This window comes from Haemaphysalis longicornis, unplaced genomic scaffold (assembly GCF_048455015.1).
Source record: "Haemaphysalis longicornis isolate Haplotype H1 unplaced genomic scaffold, Haemaphysalis longicornis Haplotype H1 scaffold_14, whole genome shotgun sequence".
NCBI lineage: Eukaryota > Metazoa > Arthropoda > Arachnida > Ixodida > Ixodidae > Haemaphysalis > Haemaphysalis longicornis.
The window spans coordinates 55,933,117-55,944,966 of NW_027526245.1; positions in this window are offsets into that span (position 1 = coordinate 55,933,117).

The following is an 11,850-nucleotide window of genomic DNA, read 5'->3' on the forward strand; positions in this document are numbered from 1 at the left end:
GTGATGTGGGTGATGTTTCCTGCGAACGCCTCTTAACGAACGGTGCGCCCCTCAAGGAACGATTTTAGCAGCTCATAGATGTTTTGAGGGCAGTTGTGAGCGGAAAAAGTACAATGGTCGGGGGTGCCAAATAGTGACAAATGCCCCAGCGAAATCAAGGGATATAGCAAGAGACAGATCACCATGGCCTCGATGGTGTTGCAACCGGCTACGCAAATCAAATAAAGTGGTTGCTGTGTTGTGTCCCAAGGTAAAGCCATACTTGTGTGGATGAAGGAGTCCGGAACGGTGTAGAGAATAGTAAAAACGTGAGTTCAGCATTCGTTCTAGTAGCTTGTCAATCATCTACATAATGCATATTGCCGTGTATGAAGAAGGCTCCGTCGGTGGACGTCCAGGTTACAATAAAAATTTAACCTGGACTTGCTTCCAGTGAGGGGGAAAATAGCCAAGAAGGCAAGAGTTGAACACTTGAAGCAGGAAAGGGGAGAGGTGTTTAACAAGGAGATGAACCATGGGAGTGGTGATGCCATCAGGTCCCGGAGCAGAACCCAAATTCAGTTTTCTGGGGGCCAATCGCAACTCCTCAAGAGTAAAGTTGTCGCCTTGGGCCTCCGTGTGGTATTTAGTCGTTGCAATGACGGGCCCCATTGCTTCGTGGGCGAGAGTATCGTCTTCATGGCGATTCGAAGGGAAGTGGGTTTTCAGGAGGAGACCAGCTGACTCTAATGTGCTTGTTGTAGACGTATCATCCAGTAAGTGCAGAGGGGATAAAACAGAAGGTATTCGGTGCTTCCCAAACGCCGCTTTGAATGGTTGCCCGAACAAGCTCTTGCGGAACACATCTGTGCATGCCTGTCTTAGGGCCTTGTTCTTGGCGATTTGTATGTGCTCTGTGTAGGCGGCGAGACTCCTTTAATACACAATACGATGATCTGCACGCAAGAGTGGATCCCCGCAATGCCGGTACCGCCTCCGCAATACTCGCACCGCCAATCTTTCCCTCGCCGGAGCGTCACTCCACCACGCGTTTCGCCTGTGTTCCTTCAGCGGTCGTTCAAACTTCTTTTTTTAAACTGGCAAATTTGTAATAAAAAACGTCAAGAACTGCGTTGAGGGCGGACTTTGTAGAGGCATCTTGTGGGTTGAAATTTTGAATCCAATCATCTGCTGCCAATTCCTCAACCAAATATTGTGATGATGCTTTGGTAAACCGTGTTTTATTGGGCAGTGGAAACCGTTGCATGCCGAATACTACGTACTTCTGATCTGATAAAGTTGGCGTGTCATGTACATTCCACAAACAATCACCTTCACAAATGGGGCCGGAAACAAGGGTAAGGTCGATCCAAGACTCCGAGTATGCATTTTGAAAGGTCGCCACTGAAGTTGGGTCGTTCGGTATTTTGAGTCGGGGTGCGTGGATGAAGTGGGCCAGCTGGAAGCCGCGGGAGTTAAAAACATCGCCTCCCCAATTGAGATCCTGGGCGCTGAAATCTCCTGCCAATATCACCTTCGTACCATAGTATCGTTCGAAGACGTCACCAATTCGAGACAAAATAAAGTTCATCGGCACTGATGGCGCAGCATAAGTAGCGATGAGAAGCATATTGGTCTGCTGGTTTTGAAGTCACAGAGCCACAACATAAGGAGACACGGTGAGGGGAAATACACCGCATTTACGCCGGGGTATGAGGACCATGCATCTGGGAGTGTCTGGGTGCAGAAAACGAAGCCAATTGGGTGGCCCACCGAGCACGGTTGATCCGATAGCATATGGGTCACAAACAACAGCCACATCAATGTGCTCTGCTTCGACGAAATCAACAAGGTGCGGAGTTGCCGCACGAGTGCGGTCTAGACTTGTTTGAAGAAATTTTAAAGTATTCATGTTGAATTTTGAGCGGTAGGTTGGAGCTGTTCTGCTAGGCGGAAACGGCAGAGGGCGAGGTTGATGTCGGAGTGGTGTCATAAATAGTTTTTTGACGCATGCGGGCCACCCTTTATTCTACTTTAAAGCAGCACGGTGCCGTGAAGGTGTCGCTGGAACGTCGCCCTGCCGCGCGACACTCCCTACACAAGACGTTCTCTTTGATGGCAAGGGTGCAGTCATCTGCGAGGTGATCACCCGCACAGTACTAGCAACAGACACTGTCCGAGTTGCACCGTAAAACGACGTAGCCGTACGTGCAACAATGACAGCACGCCGAAATTTTATTTAATAGGACAGGACGTCCAGCCGGTCAATAAGCGATCTTTCGTATTCAGGCTGTAATAGACTGACAGCGAAACCTCCACAGTATGGACGTCGTTACCAGTACGGTCCTTGAAGTAGGTCCTGTGTTCAAACTCTTCTTCGCGGATATTGAACCCATTGCGATCATTGATGTTCATGCGCAATATACCTGGGACAATGCTGGGGTCTACACCACTGATTTTAGGCTGGCAAACGGCGTGGACGACGGATGACTTTGATGGCTGTTCTAAGCTGAGTGTTTCCTTAGATGGCTTTTTTGAGATTTTCAATCGAAGCTCGATCCGCAGACACTACCGTCAGCCCGGTGCGGTTGGGAACGAGTTTAACTTGTTTCACTCCGATTCCGGATGGATCATTCCCGAAAGTTGATTTGAGCAGGGTAGTAGTTTCAGAGCCTGGATGTACAGATGGAAGGAGAGGCGTAACGTGCAGAGCGTGGTTTAGGTCAGTTGCAAAGTCCTAACTTCTTTATCTGGGCGGTGCTGCACAGGCTGAAGGGGATTGCACGCAGAGTCCCTAGGGTTACGGTGAGCATACGCGAAGGACACCGGGGTACAGGTAGTGGATTATGTGGGGTGACTTCTGCACGGCGGCACTCAGCTAACTGCGATCGTAGCTCGTCGATCATACCTTCGGCACGGGATAACTACGTTCGCAGGGACATGAACATTCTCTGCAAGTCGAATAAGGTGTCCATAATCCTTTCGCGCACTGGGTGCAATACTTTGTGTCTGCCATCACTGAGAAAAATTAGGAGCTGCTTCCCTTTATCGCAGAGGAGGGAGGAATCTTCTTCTATTTCGACTGTCAATCCTTCAAAAGGATGCGTCGCACGCGCCACAGGGCTGGGAGCACGGACACTCTCACTTTGAGCATGATCCCGCGGCGGATTATACACCGCCGCGGGATCATGCTCAAAGTGAGAGTGTCCGTGCTCCCAGCCCTGTGGCGCGTGCGACGCATCCTTTTGAAGGATTGACAGTCGAAATAGAAGAAGATTCCTCCCTCCTCTGCGATAAAGGGAAGCAGCTCCTAATTTTTCTCAGTGATGGCAGACACAAAGTATTGCACCCAGTGCGCGAAAGGATTATGGACACCTTATTCGACTTGCAGAGAATGTTCATGTCCCTGCGAACGTAGTTATCCCGTGCCGAAGGTATGATCGACGAGCTACGATCACAGTTAGCTGAGTGCCGCCGTGCAGAAGTCACCCCACATAATCCACTACCTGTACCCCGGCAGTCCTTCGCGTATGCTCACCGTAACCCTAGGGACTCTGCGTGCAATCCCCTTCAGCCTGTGCAGCACCGCCCAGATAAAGAAGTTAGGACTTTGCAACTGACCTAAACCACGCTCTGCACGTTACGCCTCTCCTTCCATCTGTACATCCAGGCTCTGAAACTACTACCCTGCTCAAATCAACTTTCGGGAATGATCCATCCGGAATCGGAGTGAAACAAGTTAAACTCGTTCCCAACCGCACCGGGCTGACGGTAGTGTCTGCGGATCGAGCTTCGATTGAAAATCTCAAAAAAGCCATCTAAGGAAACACTCAGCTTAGAACAGCCATCAAAGTCATCCGTCGTCCACGCCGTTTGCCAGCCTAAAATCAGTGGTGTAGACCCCAGCATTGTCCCAGGTATATTGCGCATGAACATCAATGATCGCAATGGGTTCAATATCCGCGAAGAAGAGTTTGAACACAGGACCTACTTCAAGGACCGTACTGGTAACGACGTCCATACTGTGGAGGTTTCGCCGTCAGTCTATCACAGCCTGAATACGAAAGATCGCTTATTGACCGGCTGGACGTCCTGTCCTATTAAATAAAGTTTCGGCGTGCTGTCATTGTTGCACGTACGGCTACGTCGTTTTACGGTGCAACTCGGACAGTGTCTGTTACTAGTACTGTGCGGGTGATCACCTCGCAGATGACTGCACCCTTGCCGACAAAGAGAACGTCTTGTGTAGGGAGTGTCGCGCGGCAGGGCGACGTTCCAGCGACACCTTCACGGCACCGTGCTGCTTTACAGTAGAATAAAGGGTGGCCCGCATGCGTCAAAAAACTATTGATGACACCACTCCGACATCAACCTCGCCCTCTGCCGTTTCCGCCTAGCACAACAGCTCCAACCTACCGCTCAAAATTCAACATGAATACTTTAAAATTTCTTCAAACAAGTCTAGACCGCACTCGTGCGGCAACTCCGCACCTTGTTGATTTCGTCGAAGCAGAGCACATTGATGTGGCTGTTGTTTGTGACCCATATGCTATCGGATCAACCGTGCTCGGTGGGCCACCCAATTGGCTTCGTTTTCTGCACCCAGACACTCCCAGATGCATGGTCCTCATACCCCGGCGTAAATTCGGTGTATTTCCCCTCACCGTGTCTCCTTATGTTGTGGCTCTGTGACTTCAAAACCAGCAGACCAATATGCTTCTCATCGCTACTTATGCTGCTCCATCAGTGCCGATGAACTTTATTTTGTCTCGAATTGGTGACGTCTACGAACGATACTATGGTACGAAGGTGATATTGGCAGGAGATTTCAGCGCCCAGGATCTCAATTGGGGAGGCGATGTTTTTAACTCCCGCGGCTTCCAGCAGGCCCACTTCATCCACGCACCCCGACTCAAAATACCGAACGACCCAACTTCAGTGGTGACCTTTCAAAATGCATACTCGGAGCCTTGGATCGACCTTACCCTTGTTTCCGGCCCCATTTGTGAAGGTGATTGTTTGTGGAATGTACATGACACGCCAACTTTATCAGATCAGAAGTACGTAGTATTCGGCATGCAACGGTTTCCACTGCCCAATAAAACACGGTTTACCAAAGCATCATCACAATATTTGGTTGAGGAATTGGCAGCAGATGATTGGATTCAAAATTTCAACCCACAAGATGCCTCTACAAAGTCCGCCCTCAACGCAGTTCTTGACGTTTTTTATTACAAATTTGCCAGTTTAAAAAAAGAAGTTTGAACGACCGCTGAAGGAACACAGGCGAAACGCGTGGTGGAGTGACGCTCCGGCGAGGGAAAGATTGGCGGTGCGAGTATTGCGGAGGCGGTACCGGCATTGCGGGGATCCACTCTTGCGTGCAGATCATCGTATTGTGTATTAAAGGAGTCTCGCCGCCTACACAGAGCACATACAAATCGCCAAGAACAAGGCCCTAAGACAGGCATGCACAGATGTGTTCCGCAAGAGCTTGTTCGGGCAACCATTCAAAGCGGCGTTTGGGAAGCCCCGAATACCTTCTGTTTTATCCCCTCTGCACTTACTGGATGATACGTCTACAACAAGCACATTAGAGTCAGCTGGTCTCCTCCTGAAAACCCACTTCCCTTCGAATCGCCATGAAGACGATACTCTCACCCACGAAGCAATGGGGCCCGTCATTGCCACGACTAAATACCACACGGAGGCCCAAAGCGACAACTTTACTCTTGAGGAGTTGCGATTGGCCCCCAGAAAACTGAATTTGGGTTCTGCTCCGGGACCTGATGGCATCACCACCCCCATGGTTCATCTCCTTGTTAAACACCTCTCCCCTTTCCTGCTTCAAGTGTTCAACTCTTGCCTTCTTGGCTATTTTCCCCCTCACTGGAAGCAAGTCCAGGTTAAATTTTTATTGTAACCTGGACGTCCACCGACGGAGCCTTCTTCATACACGGCAATATGCATTATGTAGATGATTGGCAAGCTACTAGAACGAATGCTGAACTCACGTTTTTACTATTCTCTACACCGTTCCGGACTCCTTCATCCACACAAGTATGGCTTTACCTTGGGACACAACACAGCAACCACTTTATTTGATTTGCGTAGCCGGTTGCAACACCATCGAGGCCATGGTGATCTGTCTCTTGCTATATCCCTTGATTTCGCTGGGGCATTTGTCACTATTTGGCACCCCCGACCATTGTACTTTTTCCGCTCACAACTGCCCTCAAAACATCAATGAGCTGCTAAAATCGTTCCTTGAGGGGCGCACCGTTCGTTAAGAGGCGTTCGCAGGAAACATCACCCACATCACAACAAAGGGGTCTCCTCAAGGTTCTCCCCTTAGCCCCCCTTTGTGGAATGCTTATGTTTTTGACATGCTCTCCATTCCTATGCCGGAAGACACGTATTTACAGGCCTACACAGATGACACTGTTATCGTCATTCACGCGCGTGAGTACCGTCAACTAGAATCTATTCCCCATGAAACACTTTCAAGATTACTACATGGACTGAGAAGGCGAAGCTAAGGCTAAACCCTTCCAAATGTTCCTGCCTCCTCGTTTCAAGGGGTGACCGAGGTGCGATACGGAAGCCTACCATCAGACTTTACGGCCTTACCTTCAAGCAAGTCCCCGAAATGAAACTGCTAGGAGTTGTATTTGACAACCACCTCACCTTTGTGGCCCACCCCAACCACGTAAAATCAATTTTTGAGGGAATGGCTGCTTCACGCATGCACACCCTCGGTAATCTTTCTTATCTGCGTCAACGGCATCATCTTGTAATCCTTTCTGAAACTTCCTTCGCCATTCGCGCTTGGTGGCACTTAAATCAACACCGTAGTCTAAAACCTCGAGTTCACTCATTGCTTAGGTCATCCTTGTTGGCGATCACGGGGAATACACTACGACGAGGACAGCAGCTCTTGACGTTATCGCCAATGCGCTCCCGTTACACATTCACCTTGGCATCTCTGTGCGCATCTTTTTACTGTTTCATCATCGACGATCAATCACATTCCACTTGGTTCCCTTCAGACCTACCGACGTAGACCTTCCCATCGTTCTCGCCACTCACCCTGCGCGACGTATTCGTGTCCGAAGTGGCCACCTAACCAGCACAGAGGCGAACCAGCGACTTAATCTCTCCGCTCTCCACGCTTTCACAGACAGTTCCCACACACCCGCTGCGGCTGGAGCAGCATTTGTCAATCTGAACGGGCCGACCGCGTGCCCGCCGTAAGAAGGTTCCGCTTAGTTTCTCCCACTACATCTTTTGATGCTGAAGTGATAGCCCTGCAAAAACTCATTCAGTTCCTCTTGGAGAACCGGCCTTCCTCTCCTGTAAATATATACTCTGACAGTCTTTCTGTACTTCTGGCACTCAACAATCCTTTCAATCAGTCCTCCACAAATCACCAATTGACACAGTACATTCCCTTGCTCTCGAGCTCACTCTCGGTGGCCTTGTACCATGTGCCAGCGCACTCGAACGTGTGGGGGAACTAAATCGCGGACACAGTCGCGCGAAGTGCTGCTACGAGGGGACAGGATGTGGGCAAGAAAATATGCAAACATATGGTGCTTTCGTCGCTGTTGAAAGCTGGTCGCCTATTGTGGCAGGATACGTGGTCAACAGACAACGGTGACATAGAATAGAATTATTCCTCTGGAAGCCGAGTGTTCTCAATCTGCCTGCTTCTTTTCCTCCCTCTAAAAAACTTACCCGCCTTAGAACTGGACATGGCCGATTCCCTCACTATTTTTTCGGTCTCGAACGTACGTCGGACTGCCTGTGGTTTCGTGGTGCGGCCGCCACTTTCTTCTCTCACTATCTGACTCAGTGTTCAAAAACATCATCATGCATTTAACGACTGCTTCGCATTGTGCGGCCATCGCTTGAACCGTGAAACCTTCGGCATCTATTGGATAATTCTGAAGACATCCAGATGTGAATCGAGCTCGTCGACTTCATTTCCGGTTCCTTACCCGAGGTGTGATGCTGGTGTGTTTCCAGTGGTTTTTCATCGGCGCCGTCCCACCTACAAGCCTTGGCCTCCCTGCGGCCGAACATGTCACTTGTGATCTGTGTGGTTCGCCAGTGCGTGTGTTTTTTTCCTGGATTCCTCAAGTTGTGTTTTTAGTGATCATGAAATGAAACACGTGTTCCTTCTGGAGTCCTGTTCTCGGGGACAATTCATGCCTTTCTTCAGCCTGGTGCCGTTTTTTTATCGTGTGTACCATGTGACAGTGTATGGGGGTGATAGCTGCATTGTTTACGCTGGACAAACTGACTTTCGATTTGTTACCTATAGTGTCCCGGCGGTGCTTCGTTTTCGTATTTCGTAAATACTGTACATGATGTGTGCGGTCTTTCAGCAGGGCCTCGCAGTTAGATATTATCGTGAACGGAAATACCCCAACTGGACTTTTATTTTAAAACAGCTACTTTTGGACGGACATTTGTGGCGAACTTTAGAAGTGAAACACCATATGTATTTGTATTTTTCCCCTCTGCTACTTATCGGGTTCTTTTTTCCACGCCGCTAACTACATTTTTTCTACTGGGCTTCACAATTAGGACATATTGCTACCTGAATTCTTTGTTTACTTTCAATCACATCCTTGATTGCGGACTCCCTTCTTAAGCTCTATGTACCTGCTGCCCGAGCATATGAAACGTGGAAAGTATTTTTTTACCTGCAAACTGGCTTTTCTTCAAACAAAAAAAATTGACTTCTTGCCCCGTTCATTTATTTTATATTGGCTGTAAACCTGCAATAGCCTTGCTGGAGCAGGTATTGTTCACCACTTTTTCTTTATTCTTGGGGGTAGGCAGAGGAAGGGGAACACCGAATTTTTAAAGGGTTTGAAAGGCCCAACCCGGCAGAATTCGATAACATGAGCCCGAGCCCACCAGACTGTTGTTAACTATAATCCCTAGTCTTACAGGGTATGAACATGAACTCGAAGAAGTCAGCTGTTAGCTTAAAAAGCGTAAGCACAAAGTGAATAAGAATAGTTTGCATTTAAATTGACTAATTTGGATTTAAATTTTCGTTAAACTTGGTCCGAACTTGTACAACTTAAATAACCTCTCTTAGAAACTGTGTTTTCCGTAGTCATTAACCTTCATTTGCCATTTCATTTGAAAGTCCTCGAAATGAAGGCACCCCGAGGATACTTTAACTGATTGCGAGGAAGTGGATATTCTTTTTACATTGCAATTCCTATGCAGATACTGCAGTTTTCGTTGTTTCATTGCTTGCTAAAATTTGAGCAAATGATGCTTCCCTTTTTACCACTTCATTTTTGTCTTTCCTTATACTTACGTTGGCAGCAATATTTTATCTCATTTCTGTTCTTTCTTGCCTTTATTTATGGTTTAAAAAAAATCTTACCCGAAGAAATCATAGGCTCGGCTTTGAAAATTGGTCCTTTAAACTCTGCACACACTACAAAGTTCTGACCACGTTTATTCTGTTTGTTTTTGTTTGAAAAGCAAAGGGAAGAGACAATCACGTTGTACTCTGTGGCTGAAGGGCCGTCATTTTTCTGGCCTGCTGTATCCCACTATGCTGATGGGCCCAGACGTTTATTTGTTGACGTTGAGGCTTTCTAAACGCAATCATCTTTTTATAATGTCTTTTAACAGCGCCGTAATAAATTAACACTTCATCTATTTTTGTATTTGCCTAACTAAAAGATGGACAGAAATATCCCTGTTGTCAACAACGCATAATTTGCGGCACAAGATGGCCTGCCTCAGGGACGGCCCGGGCCAGCTCGGGCCCGCATGGCCCGAAAAAGTGTGGTTGAAGGCCGAGCGGGGCCCGGGCCCGAAAAAATGCGTTCTACCCTGCCCGAGCCGGCCTTACCAGTGCACTATTCCAGACTACCTAGCTACGCCACCGCCCACAACTATTTCAGTTCTCTACACCTTACGGTGTGCTGTTTCGTCATATGCTGTTTTGTCGTCGTGCTCTTCTGTCGTGTGCGCTTTTGTCGCTGTGCCCTTCTGACGCTGCGCTCTTCTGTCGTGTTCCCTTATGAAGCCGTGCTGATGTGTCGGTGCTCTTCTGTCGCGTGCCATTTCGTCGCGTGCTATTCTGTCGGTATACACAACCAAAGAATTCGTCACGAGGCAGCTCCAGGTTCAATCATTGCCCTTGTTAGCCGCAGGGGTGCATGATGTTTATTCAGAACTATGGCTGTTTTCCGGCGATAACACAATAACAAACCACCAACAACACATGCGTAATTTTTTATGCATACTTTTTATGAATAGGCAGGGAATCGCCATCAGTGTTTGTTGCGCTCAGTATGAAGAAACACAAAATGCGACATTCGTGCCAAGCCTGAGCACCAATGATGACGTGCATTCGTAAGGAAAATTTTTAAAGACGCTCATTTACCACCATAGCGCCCTCTATATATCAATCTTCCCGTATGTATATACTTGCGGTATTGCGAATCGATTCCCGAGTGGGCCAGTGTACTAGTTACACCATCGGTATAACACGTGCTGAGTTATTTCTTACTTGCCATTTTTTGCTCACCGTGGAGATAAACACCGAAACTCTCGTCTCTTGTCATAACATAATGGCTGTAATTCCTTGCGTGGGCTGCATGCTTTTTTATGCTTTTCATGTAACCCCCCTAACTCAATGCCCTCGGGCCTCTGAGGTACTTTAAATAAATAAAAAGCAAGGGGTTTAAACAGAGGCGTTTGGGTACGGCAACTTTTTTATAGGCGTTATTTAAAAGCACAAACAAATTGACCTATTACAGGAGTAAAAGTTCACAATTAACCCGTAAATGCGTGAAAGTGCTCTAAAAATTCTGATTCTACCAATTAGGCCGCCGTCGTGGAAAGGTTTGTTAAAGAGTTTTTAAGCATATGTATGGGCTACCTACATCTACATGAACCTATTCCACATATCAACGAGCCGGCGACAAAAATAGACAATTGTGAAAACTGTTTTGGTGCTTTTCACTTGTTTCAAGTTTCAAGTTTCAAGTTTCAAGTTCAAGTTCAAGTTTTTATTTACATCGTGAAGATGTGGGTTGGCTCGAGCGAGAAGTGAAAGGAGTTTCACTTGAATAAGCCCGAGCCCCCTTTGTACCAGGCATCAATGCAACAAGGGCACATAAAACAGTTCTTCACACCACAGGTTACAGAATCGAAACAATTCTACTTAATGTTCGTATAACAGTTAGGTGTGACACCACAAAATACACCCGATGTTTCTATAAGTCTATTAAATAAAGAAACAACAAGATTAGCAATATAACACACAATCTAGGTGCACTGTACATGTGTAAAAATATTATGAAACGAAGTAAACCGTAACACATTTTAGTAGTTTAAAAAGGTCCGAGGGGTGCAATTCCATAAAAAGAATACTGCAAGATGTAGCTGCAACACCATATAAAATAGCGCCTCATTTCCCATTTTATTGGCTAAATACATAGCGAGGGCCTCGGTTCTAATGGTCTTCATGCCACAGTTCACTTCAGAGGGTTCAACGTTAAACAGCCTCTTCGGAATCGTCGTAGAAGTTTCAGATGCCGCCTGGAGGTTAACAAGAAGGTCCCATTTGCCCTGACTAATCGGAGAGGCGCTGTGTTCCACCCCCAGCGCCGGAAGCAATCACCTTAATATAAATAAAGACTGAATTGGAAGGGAGCAGAGTATTACTGACAGCGTACTTGTTTACCAGAGAAAGCGGGTGTTCCGCAGGGAAGCATACCGGGTCCTTGTCTTTTTAATATCTATATTAATGAATTAGTGCTTATTGATCACAACAACCAATATGTAATTTATGCTGACAATAGAACTGTGTTATTTACCTCGAAC